Source organism: Solanum lycopersicum, chromosome 11, assembly GCF_036512215.1.
Source record: "Solanum lycopersicum chromosome 11, SLM_r2.1".
In the NCBI taxonomy this organism is placed as follows: domain Eukaryota; kingdom Viridiplantae; phylum Streptophyta; class Magnoliopsida; order Solanales; family Solanaceae; genus Solanum; species Solanum lycopersicum.
The window spans coordinates 42,657,709-42,670,460 of record NC_090810.1 but is presented as its reverse complement, the minus strand read 5'-3'; the positions used below and the strand labels follow the sequence as shown (position 1 = coordinate 42,670,460).

Here is a 12,752-nt window from a genome sequence, read left to right as displayed (position 1 = left end):
AATAATTAATTAACGATAATAGCTAAATGGTCTTTCAATATGTTCTTTTTAGAGGTAATTACTAGCAACAATTTTATTTTAGCATTCTTTGTAAATTTCACTAAAGTTTGTAGTAATATTGGACGTCATGACAATTAATTAATGTCGTTAAATACTTTAACACATTGTTAATGTAAATAATTATTGTGGCTAAAATTTATTTTTATTGCCTTGAATTAGATAATAAAACTTTTTAAAAAGTTTATTTTATCCCCCTCCAAAAGATGTCATCTTTTTCTGTTGTTGTTGGTGTTGTCGGAAAAAATGAAACAGCCCCATCTTGAGCTTAATCGTCTTTGGGATTATGCACTTCGGCTTCAATTATTTCTAAGTTCTGACCTACACAAGTATATTCAGATGATGAATCATATTCTGGTGTAACTAGGAATCCTCATGTAAATAATCTATCTTGTAATTATCTTCAGTATTTATCTTTTAGAGTTAGTATTTGATCGTCAGAATTCTTTTTGTATAAAGGGACAACTTCTTTGTACAGTTGGTCATCAAGAAATACACAAGAAAATTTCTTCTTCTAGTTCTCTCTTCAATTATTTTCATGATACTTGAGCTTTTGTAGACGTATATATTTTTCTATTTTCCTTCTTTGCCACTCCTGAATCCCTTTCGATCATCTCTGAATCATGACTATCGATTTTACTGCAACACCAATTATTACAGAAGAAAGTTCAACCACTGTTGCTTTCTTAAAAATAAATCTTTGTCACCCATATATTTTTGCCTCCTCTGCTAATCCAGGGATGGTTTTGCCAAATGTCACTTTTGACGGACCATGTTATGGAAATTGGCACAGGGGTGTTCTCATATTACTCACAATCAAGAATAAACTTTGTTTCATAAATAGAACTTTAAAATGTCTGTCTGAAGATTCACCACTACTCGATCAGTGGAAAAGATGTAATGACATGGTCACTGCTTGGCTGCAAAACTCCCTCAGCAAGTGTACTTTACTCTCAAAAAGCCAGAGAGCTTTGGATTGAGCTTGAAGAGTGATGCGGACAGGCAGATGGAGCAAGGCTTTTCCAACTGCGAAGAGAACTCAACACCATCAATCAAGGTACTAATGATGTAGCAAGCTACTTTACCAAATTTAAAAGAATCTAGGTCCAATTTAAACTTCTTAACAATTTTATGATATGTCAATGTTCTTATGATTGTGGAGCTAAAGCCCACAACATGAAAATGGATGAAGATAAGCAGTTAATACAATTTTTAATGAGTCTTAATGATGCTTTTACTAGTGTGAGGGGAAACATATTGATGATGAAGCCACTTCCAAGCACTGAACATGCTTATTCTAATAATCTTGCAAAAGAATCTCATGGAAAGTTCAGTCTAACAACTCTCTTACTACTAAACTCATCTGGTTTTATGACTTCTGGACAAAAATGGACTACAACTAAGAATTCTTGAGAATACAGGGGAACTAGTCAACCAAGGAATATTGAAGGTAAGAAATATGAATTGTTTTGTAAGTATTGCAAAAAATATAGGCATATGAAAGAATATTGCTACAAACTTATTGGATATCCTGTTCACTTCAAATTCAACAAACAAAGAAAGGGAAACTTTGAGAATCATCAAGCTAATGTAGTTGTTGATCAAGACTTCAACAAGGATTGAATAATGTCTGACCTCGTCCTTAGCCACGGATTCTTTATGTAACAATGTGAGATGCTGATTCAAATGTTCTAGTCTGTCCAAACAGGTTCTACAACAACAAATTCATAGGCCTCTGCCGGTATAAATCTTGTTGGCATGCATTATAGCTATCATGTTTTTACCTCATTTTTGTCTACAATTACTCATCATACTTGGATTATGAATTCTGGAGAATCTCAACATATGAATTTTGATAAATATATATTTAATAATATTTCAATCCTTTCATATCCAATATTAATCACTCTACTCAATTTCTTTACAGTAAAATTGAATTGTGTGGGAAGTTTGCATCTTACTCCAGAACGTGAGATTCATAATGTTTTTTATGTCACCACATTCAAACATAATCTACTATTAACTTCTCAATTGTGTGGTCAATTTGATTGTGATCTAACCTTTTCTAAATCTGCTTGTACTATACAAATCCCTTTTTTGAAGAGGAACCTGGTTCTTGGTGATGTAGCAGCAAGACCTCTATATGAAGAAGAATAACTCACCCCATAGGAAGCTCCTTCCTGAGATGTCTTTAGTTTCACTTTCCTTGCTTTAGAGTCTAGAGTCGATGTCTAAGTCTATTTCTTATAAATTAAAAGGTCCAAAGGGTGAATCTGTTTGCCTTTTGAGTAATAAGTGTACTGAAATTTCGAGTAATTATATCAATAAAAATGATCATGTTCTTTAAGCATCTTCTACAACTAGGTTAGGGAATTTGCGTCTTCATGAAATAAAACACATAAAACAATTGAACTTGAATAACATTGATAAAATGGAGTTACCTTGTTCTATTTGTTCTATGGCAAGGCAAATCAAATGACCTTTTCCCAAAGGTTTTATTAGCTCAAAGCAATGTTTTGATCTAATACACTTGGGGACCATAGAAGACTCCTACCTACAAGGGAGAAAGATATTTATTGACCATATTTCTAGATGTATATGGACTTTTCTTTTGGCGACCAAATCTAGTGCATTTACTACTTTGGAAAACTTCTTATCTCTCGTTGAAAGACAATTTTCCACTAAGGTTATGGTTGTAAGATCAAATAATTCTTTTGAATTAGGGACAAGTCTTGATCCAAAGCAATTTTTTTAATCAAAGGGAATTTTACATCAAACTAGTTGTGTAGAAACGGTACCACAATAGAATGGTGTGGCTGAGAGGAAATATAGACACCTCTTGGAAACATGTTGAGCTCTATTGTTTCATTCAAATTCTCCCATAAGATTTTGGGGAGATCACTTACTTACTGCCACTAATTTGATAAACACATTCCCATCTTCTGTTCTGCAACAAAAAATGTTCATATCAAGTTCCTACCTATCAATCTCTAAAACCTTTCGGATGTCTTTGTTTTATTTCTACACTCTCTAGAAGTAGGGATAAACTTGGTCCGACAGCTTTACCAGTAATATTTTTCGGGTACCCCTTTGGAAAGAATGGCTACAAAGTTTTGGTCCTACAAAACAATCAAATCCCTATTTCTAGAAATATTAAATTCATTAATGATATTTTTCCTTTTTCCTTTTCTAGTCCAATGACTAAACTATTCCCACAATGGTTTTCCACCTCATATGCTGATGATGCATATTTTTTAAGAATCAGTCTCATGTTTCTACTAACAGTGATTATTTATAGTCCACTCCAGATTCTACTCTTGCACCAAATTATCCTCCTATTGACTTTCCAGTAATTCCACTAATTATATCTTCATAACAGAGTACGTTGTTGCGTAAATCACAAAGGGTTCTCAGAAACAAAGGTATTTATCAAATTACATTTGTGCGAATTCCTACTCTATGATTTCTCCTAATCCTCCTTCATGTTATTTACATTGTTCCTCTTTCACTGCTTTGAATCCATCTAATCAGAATATAGTTACCTCTATTTGTCAAATTTCTAAGCCTTCTTCCTATTATCAAGTTGTAATGCATCCTCGTTGGAAAATTGCTATAGATAATGAGTTTATTTGTTTAAATCATAACAACACTTAGGAGTTAGTTGAATTACCACATGGAAAAAGGCTTTGACTTGCAAATGGTTGTAAAAAAGTCAAGTTGAGATCATATGGTTCCTTGGAGAAATTAAAGACACGATTAATGATTCGTGGAGATACACAAAAAGAAGGAATAGATTATAAGGAGACCTTTTCCCCTGCAGTGAAAATCACAGCAATCAGATGCCTTTTGTAAGTTGTTATAAAGAAGGACTGGAAAATCTATCAGCTTGATGTGAATAAAGCATTTCTTTATGGTGACCTTTGTAATACCCTAAACCGAACTAAGGTGAAATAGAACTTTGAGATTGTTTATTGAGTTAATTTGTTATAAAATGAGTAATATTAGTGTCCTTAGGCAGTGTGTGAAGTTTGGAGGTAAAACGTCCAAGAACGTCCTTGGCGTTCGGAAGGTGTGTCTTAGAAAGTTCTTGTGTGTCTTCATGTGTTTGAGTGAGTTTTACGTGTTCGTTTGGCTTGAAATTTTTGTAGGATGTTCCTAAGACCTAGAAGACTATGATTAGGAGTTTAACATCTGGGAATGATCCAACCTAGGACCCACAAGGGGCCCTAGAGAAGGGCTTAAGACTTAAGTCCAAAACTGCCTAGCATGTCCACCAATGGGACCAGTAAACGACCAGTTGACCAATCAACGGATCGTAGAATTGGTCCATCGATTGGACCTGAAGGTATGCAGGTGATAAGGGTTTCATACCCAACCAACGAACCCTCACCAATGGCGCGTCGTTTGACACATGGTCCGTTGGTTGAGGGTCATCGATGCTGCTTGCAAAAGCTGTCTCGCCTGCTGCCTTGACTTGGGTAATTTTGTAAATTCACCGCAAGTCTTTTATGACCCTAGGATTATATTTTTAGGGTTTTTAAGTTATATTAGATTAGTTTTAAGTCTTAGAATTAAACAATACCCCTCACTTCAAATATTCAAACGCCCTCTCCAAAGAAAACTCTCTCAAAGTCACCATTGGAGCTAAGACTCAATGAGGGAAAGGAGCGCTGGTCTGGAAGTGGTTATTAATCAAAATCATATGGTTTTATTATATTTGAGATATGGTGTCCATCCTTGAACCCTCTTCCATTGAAGGAGTCATTTCCAAAAGATTTCGAAAAGGATTTTCAAACTCTACTTTCTTCTATCTTTGATTTTAAGCATGGGTCTTATTGTAAAAGTCTTTCAATGATTCAAATGTGTTTCTACTAGTATTAATTGATGATTTTAATTTCACAACCCTAATTAAATCATGTTTATGCATATTTTCAACTTTTAGTTTAAGAAAGGGTTAAATGAATATATTTGTGTAGGGTATGATTTTTTGTTTTCTTATGTTGTTATTGTGATTTAGCTACTTCTCTGAGGGCCTTAGTATGATGAAATATTGAGGAACTAGTTATAGGTAGTGATTAATTGGTTAAATGGTGAGTTACTTATAGTGTATAATTGTTATTATAAATTGCTCTTGAGTGGTATGATCCACTTTCTTGGTGGCGGTGTTTACTTGATGAATTTGATTATACTTAGTATGCATTGTAAGTGTGTCTTTTAATGCCTAATATGTGAAAAAAAGTGATAATAAAAATGGTTCTTATATTTTGCATTATGAAGCTTGAATTACATGTTGTGCTTAGATTATGCCTAAATTAAGTATATGATTATGTGAAGCATGTAAAGTGTATGATTTGATGAACTGAATGCCTAAAGCATGTATAGAAGTTAATATAAATGAAAAGATGCTTATATGCAAGGTGTACTCACAAGTACACACATACACTTAAATGAATAAATGATGCTAAGTTAAGTCAAAAAGGGAAATTTTTGGGTGAACACTCTTCGTGAGTTGAGATGAAGTGTTCAGTAGCAACCTCACTACATCGTAAGAGCTTTCTAAAATAGGTTGGAGGTGCATGCCTATCGTAAGTTGAGATATTGTTCTCACTAGTTATCTATAACCTATAGTTTAGAATGTTTAGAATCCGTGGGGTTATGCCTAGCACCGAGAGGATATGCGGAAGAGGTGGTTACACTTCGTGAGTTGATATGTTGTATTCCAATGTGCCTCTTGAGATAATTACTCCTCGTTAGTAGATATTGAGTTACTTAGTATCAATCTCCTTATCCCTTAACTATGTGCCCGCATAGGTGTAGCTATTGAGCAAGCCATGTAAAAGCTAAGAGAACGAGCTTACTCTAGGCAAGTGAGGATCCTCATCCGATAGGGATTAATGTCGGGATTCTATATCTAGCTCTCATGGTCTATGTTGGTTAACCTAACTCCCACCAAATTAATGAAAGTTATAAGTCTCCTAAAAGAGTGTACTACTTAGAGTAGGTTGTGGAATGGGATGCTATTTATCTATTTCACTATGTAGGCATTTCGAAAGGGGAGGCTTGGTGAGCCTTGTATGAATTGAATGAACTAAGTCTCCTGAAAGAATGTACTACTTAGGGTAGGTAGTGGAATGGGACGCTATCTATCCATTGCACTAAATAGACATTCCGAAAGGGGAGTCTTGGTATAAAACCTTCTAAAAGAGTGTACTACTTAGGGTAGGTGGTGGTATGGAACGCCATCTACTCATAGCACTAAGTAGGCATTCCGAAAGGGAAGTCTTGGTGGGTTGCTTGGGAGTTCTTCTAATGTATTGTCATTGAGTGGGGGCTTGCTCTCCCGAGGTGAGTAATCCAAAAAGGGGTAGTCTTGAGGATCACTTTGGTGTGTATTAAAGAAGGCATATGCGTACTTCTTTCATGTCTTACCTTGGGAAGTTTTAGGATAATTATTTGTTAGGGAAACTTCTACGGAAATGAGTTCACTTCCTCTTTGCTAGGCCATGGAAGATCACTCCTTTAGAATGGGATAGTTCATTGTAAAAGTCAAAACAGACTTACTATAACATTTTGATACTTCACTGTAAATTGCTTATTTTGCTAAAATTATGGAAATTCTTCTCTAACTGTTAAATGATGATTCTTATGTTGTTTTACTTCTATATTCATGAATGTTTTACTTAATTGGCATGAAAATGTACTTATACTAAAAACGTCCCTTTTTACATTATTTGTACTAACCCCATACTTTTATGTACTCTATAAGTATAGGTTTGAGGCTTTTGAAAGATTTGAAGGCGAAGCTTGGGAAATCTACTCTCTTAAGCTTTGGTATGTCCTCATATATTTGAGAACAGTGTCTATGTTTTTCTTAGTTTTAATATTAAGAACTATTATGTATTTTTCTTTCAATGTAAAGGGTCGTGTCCGTAAGATATTATATCGTGTATTTAAGTTGGCCTGTGACGATGAGATTTTCAAAATATTTATGAAAGACTAGCTTTTTATTAAATGCCTTGAAAAGTTTTAAATTACGCACTACTTTTCATGTCGTATGTAATGAACAATACTTAAAGAGTTGGTACAAGACCCCAAAGGGACAAGTACGCCCAGACATGACCCAATGGTTTTGCCTAACTTCTAGGTGTACTTTCGGGTCGTGATAGACTTGGTATCAAATCATAAGGTTATGGGAAGTAGTTTCAAGTATAAAAGTCTCCCAACACACGTCTTGTTGTATCCTTGTCGTTGGTGTGAGTCGCGTCACATCCATGGACAAGAGGCTATAGCATGATAGAAGTTTCACTTTCTTCTCTATTGTAATGTCGTGCCTTAGAGTTGAGTCATATAAGGTTTCTTTTCTCAACCTCTTTTCTTTGTGTTTATAGGACATGAATACGAGGATCAACTGCTAGAAGGGAGGAGGGAGGTGTAGCTAATGAGAGGATCCCTCCCCGTATTGACCAAGTTACTATTGTTGACCTAGAGGAAGAAAATGAGGAGGTTCCCCTTCAATAACTTCATGTGCCTCCGGAACCTCAATAGCCTCAAGTGCCTCCTATGCCTCAAGCTCTTTTTGTTGAAGGAGATATGACTAATGCTGAGTTGAGGGCTGCCCTAATTAATTTGACCCAATTCATGACGGCTCAAGCTCATGTCGTAAATAATCACTTTGTTGCTCAAGATAACAAGGAGTTGGACCTCAACCTAATGCTAGTACTCCCCCTTATAGAATTCGGGATTTCATGAGGACAAACCCTTCCACTTTTAATGACACTAAGGTGGATGAATATCCACAAGGTTTCATAGATGAGGTGTTCAACGTGGTAGATGCTATGGGTGTGACCCTTAGGGAGAAAGCGGAGTTAGTCGCTTACCAACTCAAAGATGTGGCTAAAGTGTGGTTTGAGAAATGTGTGGTTTGAGAAATGGAGGGGTGAAAGACCCTTAGAAAGAGGTCTGTTTGATTGGGAGTAATTAAAAGAGGCTTTCCTAGATAAGTTCTTTCCCTTAGAATGGAGGGAGAAGAAGATTGTTGAATTCATGAACCATCGTCAAGGGGGAATGAGTGTGCAAGAGTACTCTCTCAAATTCACCCTCTCTAAGTATTCCCCAACTATGGTAGCCAACCCTAGGGCTAGGATGAACAAATTTGTGATGGGAGTGTCTAGCTTGGTAGAAAAAGAGTGTCATACGACAATGCTTCTTAATGACATAGATATCTCTAGGCTCATGGTTTATGCACAACAAATTGAGAAGTCAAAAATTAGGAAGATAAGGCAAGACGGTAAGAGGCCTAGGTCGGATGATTCTAGTGACCAAAAACCTAAGAAGAGGTTCTACCACCAAGATTCTTACATGGAAAAAAAGATAGGGCTCCAAACCAACACTCCCGAGGTGGTGGCCATATTTTTTAAAGGGCTAGGTGTGCTACTTGTGGAAAGCAACATTTGGGTAACTGTCTTTCTTAAAAGAATGGTTTTTTTAGTTGTGATAGAAAATTACACAACATGAATGACTTCCCTAACATCAAATAAAGAGTGAAAGAGTTCAATCAATATTCCCTAGATCCTAAATTTCCAAAGAAGAACCCTTCCTATGGGATAGGAGCTAGGAAGGATACCTAATCCGGAGTTGATAGTCAAGGTAAGTCTTAACTCTTTATGATTGTTGTTTTTATGTTATGAGATGAGTTTATATGGTTTTATACTTCATATGATCATTCCTTTCAGATGAAATGCATAAGGAATAGATTTTTGGTTTTCTAGCATGTTTGATAGTGTTATAGTGATGTTAACTATAAGTTTTATGAATTTTGAAAAAAATTTGTTTTTTCTTGAATTGAAGTTTCAATGTGTGTAAAAGTATTATAATTTAGAATGTTTAATGTTGGAGAAGGTAGTGCCTCCATAAAATAAAGAAAAGGGTGAATTTTGAACTTGTGATGTTTTGCAAAAGTTACTTATGTTGCGAAGTGTGTGAAAGTGTGAATTTTTGCTCCTTTTTAGTTTGTGATTTTATTATGAACTTTTTTATCATCATTTTAATGTTTTATGTGTTTCTAAGCGAGTCCTTAATGATTTTAAAGTTTTCGTTTCATTCGAGGACGAATGCTATTCCAAGTGGGGGAGAATGTAACACCCTAAAACGAAATAAGGTGAAATAGAGCTTCGAAATTGTTTCTTGAGATAATTTTGTTATAAAATGAATTATATTAGTGTCCTTAGGAAGTGTGTGAAGTTTGGTTAAGTTTGGAGGTCAAAATGTCCAAGAACGTCCATGACGTTCGGTAAGTGTGTCTTAGAAAGTGCTTGTGTGTCTTCATGTGTTTGAGGTGAGTTTTACCTGTTCATTTTGCTTAAAATTGGTGTGAGATTTTGGTAATAACTATAAGACTATGTTTAGGGTTTAATGTTCGGAACGACCCCACATAGTACCCATAAGGGGCCCTAGAGAAGGGCCCAAGACTTAAGTCCAAAACTGCCTGGCACTGTCCACCAAAGGGACTAGTCGACAGCTAGTTGAATGATCGGCGTCTCATCAACTTGGTCCGTCGATTGAACCTGCAGGTCTTCATGTGTTTAGGGTTGCAGACCCAACTAACGAACCCTCAAAATTGCCTGCAAAAGTTGTCTCGCCTTTTGCCTTGGCTGGGGGTATTGGTAACTTCACCTCAAGTTTTTTATGACCCTACGCTGATATTTTTATGGTTTTTAATTTATATTAGATTAGTTTTAAATGACGATTCTTATGTTTTTTTTTCTTCTATATTCATGAATGTTTTACTTAATTGGCATGAAAATGTATTTATACTAATAACGTCCCTTTTTACATGTTTTCCCATATGTCATACTTAGTAAATTATTTGTACTAACCCCATACTTTTCTATACTCTGTAAGTATAGGTTGGAGGCTTTTGGATGATTTGAAGGCGAAGCTCAAAAAATCTACTATCTCAAAATTTGGTATGTCCTCATATATTCGAGGACATAGTTTATGTTTTTATTAGTTTTAATATGAAGACTTATTATGTATTTTTCTTTAAATGTAAAGGGCTGTGTCCCTAAGATATTATATCGCGTCTCTAAGTTGTCTTGTGACGATGAAATTCTCTAAATATTTATGAAAGACTAGCTTTATATTAACTGTCGTAAAAAGTTTTAATATCCGCACTACTTTCATGTCTTGTGTAATGAATCAAAGTTAAAGGTCTTGTACAAGACCCTAAAGGGTCAAGTACACCGGGTCATGAACCAAGGGTTTTCCCTAACTTCTAGGGGGTACTTTCTGGTCGTGACAACCTTGAAATAGAGGTCTATATGAAATTTCCTCCAGGTTTGACATCCTCTTCTACCAATCATGTGTTCCGCCTTCGTAAATCATAGTATGGGTTAAAACTAGCTTCTTAACAATGGTATGCTAGATTATTTTTTGCCCTGAGCACTCGAGGGCTTCATTGTTCCCTTAATGACTACTCTCTTTCTTCATTATCACCAGTATTTTGGTTGATATGTCGATGACATATTAATTACTAGAAACAATACAATGGAAATATATGAGACTAAATGTTTCTTGATTTCTGAATTCAAGATTAAACATTTGGGAGAAGCTCATTACTTCTAAGGAATTGAATTAGTTCAAGAAAATGGGAGGTTGATTATTACCCAAAGAAAATTTGCATTAGAGCTCTTCAGAGAGTTTGATTGCCTCAAATGTTGCGTTGTGTCTACTCTTCTAGATCTTACTTTAAAGATTTCTTACACCAACAGTGAACCCCTCACAGATCCTACCTTCGATAGACGACTTTTGGGAAAAATACATTTTTTAACCAATATCAGGCAAGACCTTTCTTATACCGTCCTACACCTTAGTCAGTATATGCAAAATCATTGTTCTGGTCACCTGCAAGCTACTTATCATGCCTTAAGGTACCTAAGTAAAGATCCAGACTTAGGTATTTTCTTATCTGCAACTCCTTCCAGATTCAAGCCTTTTGCGACTCCGATTAGGGGGCATGTTTTGATTCATGATGATCTGTAAGTGGTTTCTTCTTGAGTCTTGGGGGTTTTCCAATATCTTCGAAATAAAAAACACAGTCAGTCGTTTCCCTTTCCTTCCGTTGTAGCAGCGTAGCATTCTATGGTTCGTTTTATGGCCGAGATTACTTGGGTTGTTCGACTACTTCAAGATTTTATTGACACTCCATTTTTTCAATGCCAGCCAATTGCAACAGTCAAGCAGCAATTCAATTGCCAAAAATCCTGTTTTCATGAACGAACAAAGCATATTGAACTTGATTGTCATTTCGTTCGTGAGAAACTTCTTGATGGATTATTTCCTTATCATTTGTTCCATATTCTTCTCTGTTAGCTAACTTATTCACCAAGGCTCTAGCAGGTCCTGTTCATCCTTTTCAATTGAAAAAGTTGAGTGTCCTATCTCCGGGCATCCACTTCAGGGGGTTGTTGTCGAAAAAATGACACTGCCCCATCTTGAGTTGAATCATCTTTGGGCTTATTCACTTGAGCCTCAATTATTACTACGTTCTGGCCCCTACACATTTATGTTAATAGGAGGAGTTATATTCTTGTGTAACTAGGACTCCTCATGGAAATAATCTATCTTGTAATTATCTTCGGTATTTATATTTAGAGTAGAATTTTATCATCAGGTTTCTTTTGTATAAAGGGATTGTAAAGTCGAACATCAAGAAAAACAAAGGAAAATTTCTTCATCTAGATCTCTCTTTAATTATTTTCGATTGGTGAATCGAATCCATATTGGGGTGTTCATCTTGTTTCTCATGATATAAAATTTAAATACGGGATGAATATAATTTATAATTATCTTGTTTATCATGATATAAAATTTAAATACGCGTTGAATATAATTTAAAATTTTATAACACAATAAACAAGATGAGATTATTTTAATGGTAAAATCACCAAAATAGAAATTCGAGTCATCAATTAACAAAAAAAGAAGAGAACAATTTTTTGAGGGGGGTGGGTGGGTGGGTAAAAATAGCTCTTGAAGAGGATAAAATAAAAACAGTCACAATTAATATCCTTATTCTTGTGAACAGTCCTATGAAAAGCAAGTAACATCACAACAAAAACAAACTTATTGAAAGTAATAAATATGCATCTTAGCAGGTGTGTGATATTTTTCAATATTAATTAATCATCATTTGATTTAATGTCGCTATGGGTTTTAATATCATTAATAAAAAATGCTAAAAAATAATTGTTTCTGATAATTGCCTCTAAAAATCTTAACAATAATTAAATTATTATTAATAATTAATTATTTTAAAAAATTATTTTTAGTGTAGCACATGCAACATATATTCAATTTTAGTAATCTATACTTTTCAAGCAAACTATAGTTGTAGCTGTAAATTCTGTGGTGATTTGTTTGTACATTTTATTTGGAAATGTAAGTTATTATTTTTTTTACTAAAAGTTGGAAACCAACAACCAATTTTATCCATTTTCTAGAAAAATAAAGGAACGCAAGATGTTGCTATAAAATACTAGTTCTATGATAAAATATTAATATAGTAATTAGTTAGTCTGCTTTTTTGGAATTATAATAAAGTAATTTTTATTAAAAGCCAGAAAGAACAATATCGTATGGTTGAGTTTCAAAATTGGCATAATATAATGGCTAGAAACTCTCAAGTAGTGAGTATG

General features: G+C 34.8%; 1 long non-coding RNA gene across 3 annotated transcripts; it reads left to right on the top strand.

The window, feature by feature from the left end:
• The first annotated feature begins 372 nt into the window (after window positions 1-372).
• Window positions 373-10,180, top strand: LOC138339697 (uncharacterized). Of its 3 annotated transcripts, none has more exons than XR_011212541.1 (3): window positions 373-1,114; window positions 6,829-6,888; window positions 7,446-8,697. It is a non-coding gene; the product is annotated as an uncharacterized lncRNA (long non-coding RNA). The 3 variants fall into 3 exon arrangements; XR_011212540.1 differs by lacking the exons at window positions 373-1,114; window positions 7,446-8,697 and adding exons at window positions 2,530-3,479; window positions 9,963-10,180; XR_011212539.1 differs by lacking the exon at window positions 373-1,114 and adding an exon at window positions 2,530-3,479.
• Window positions 10,181-12,752: the final 2,572 nt, after the last annotated feature.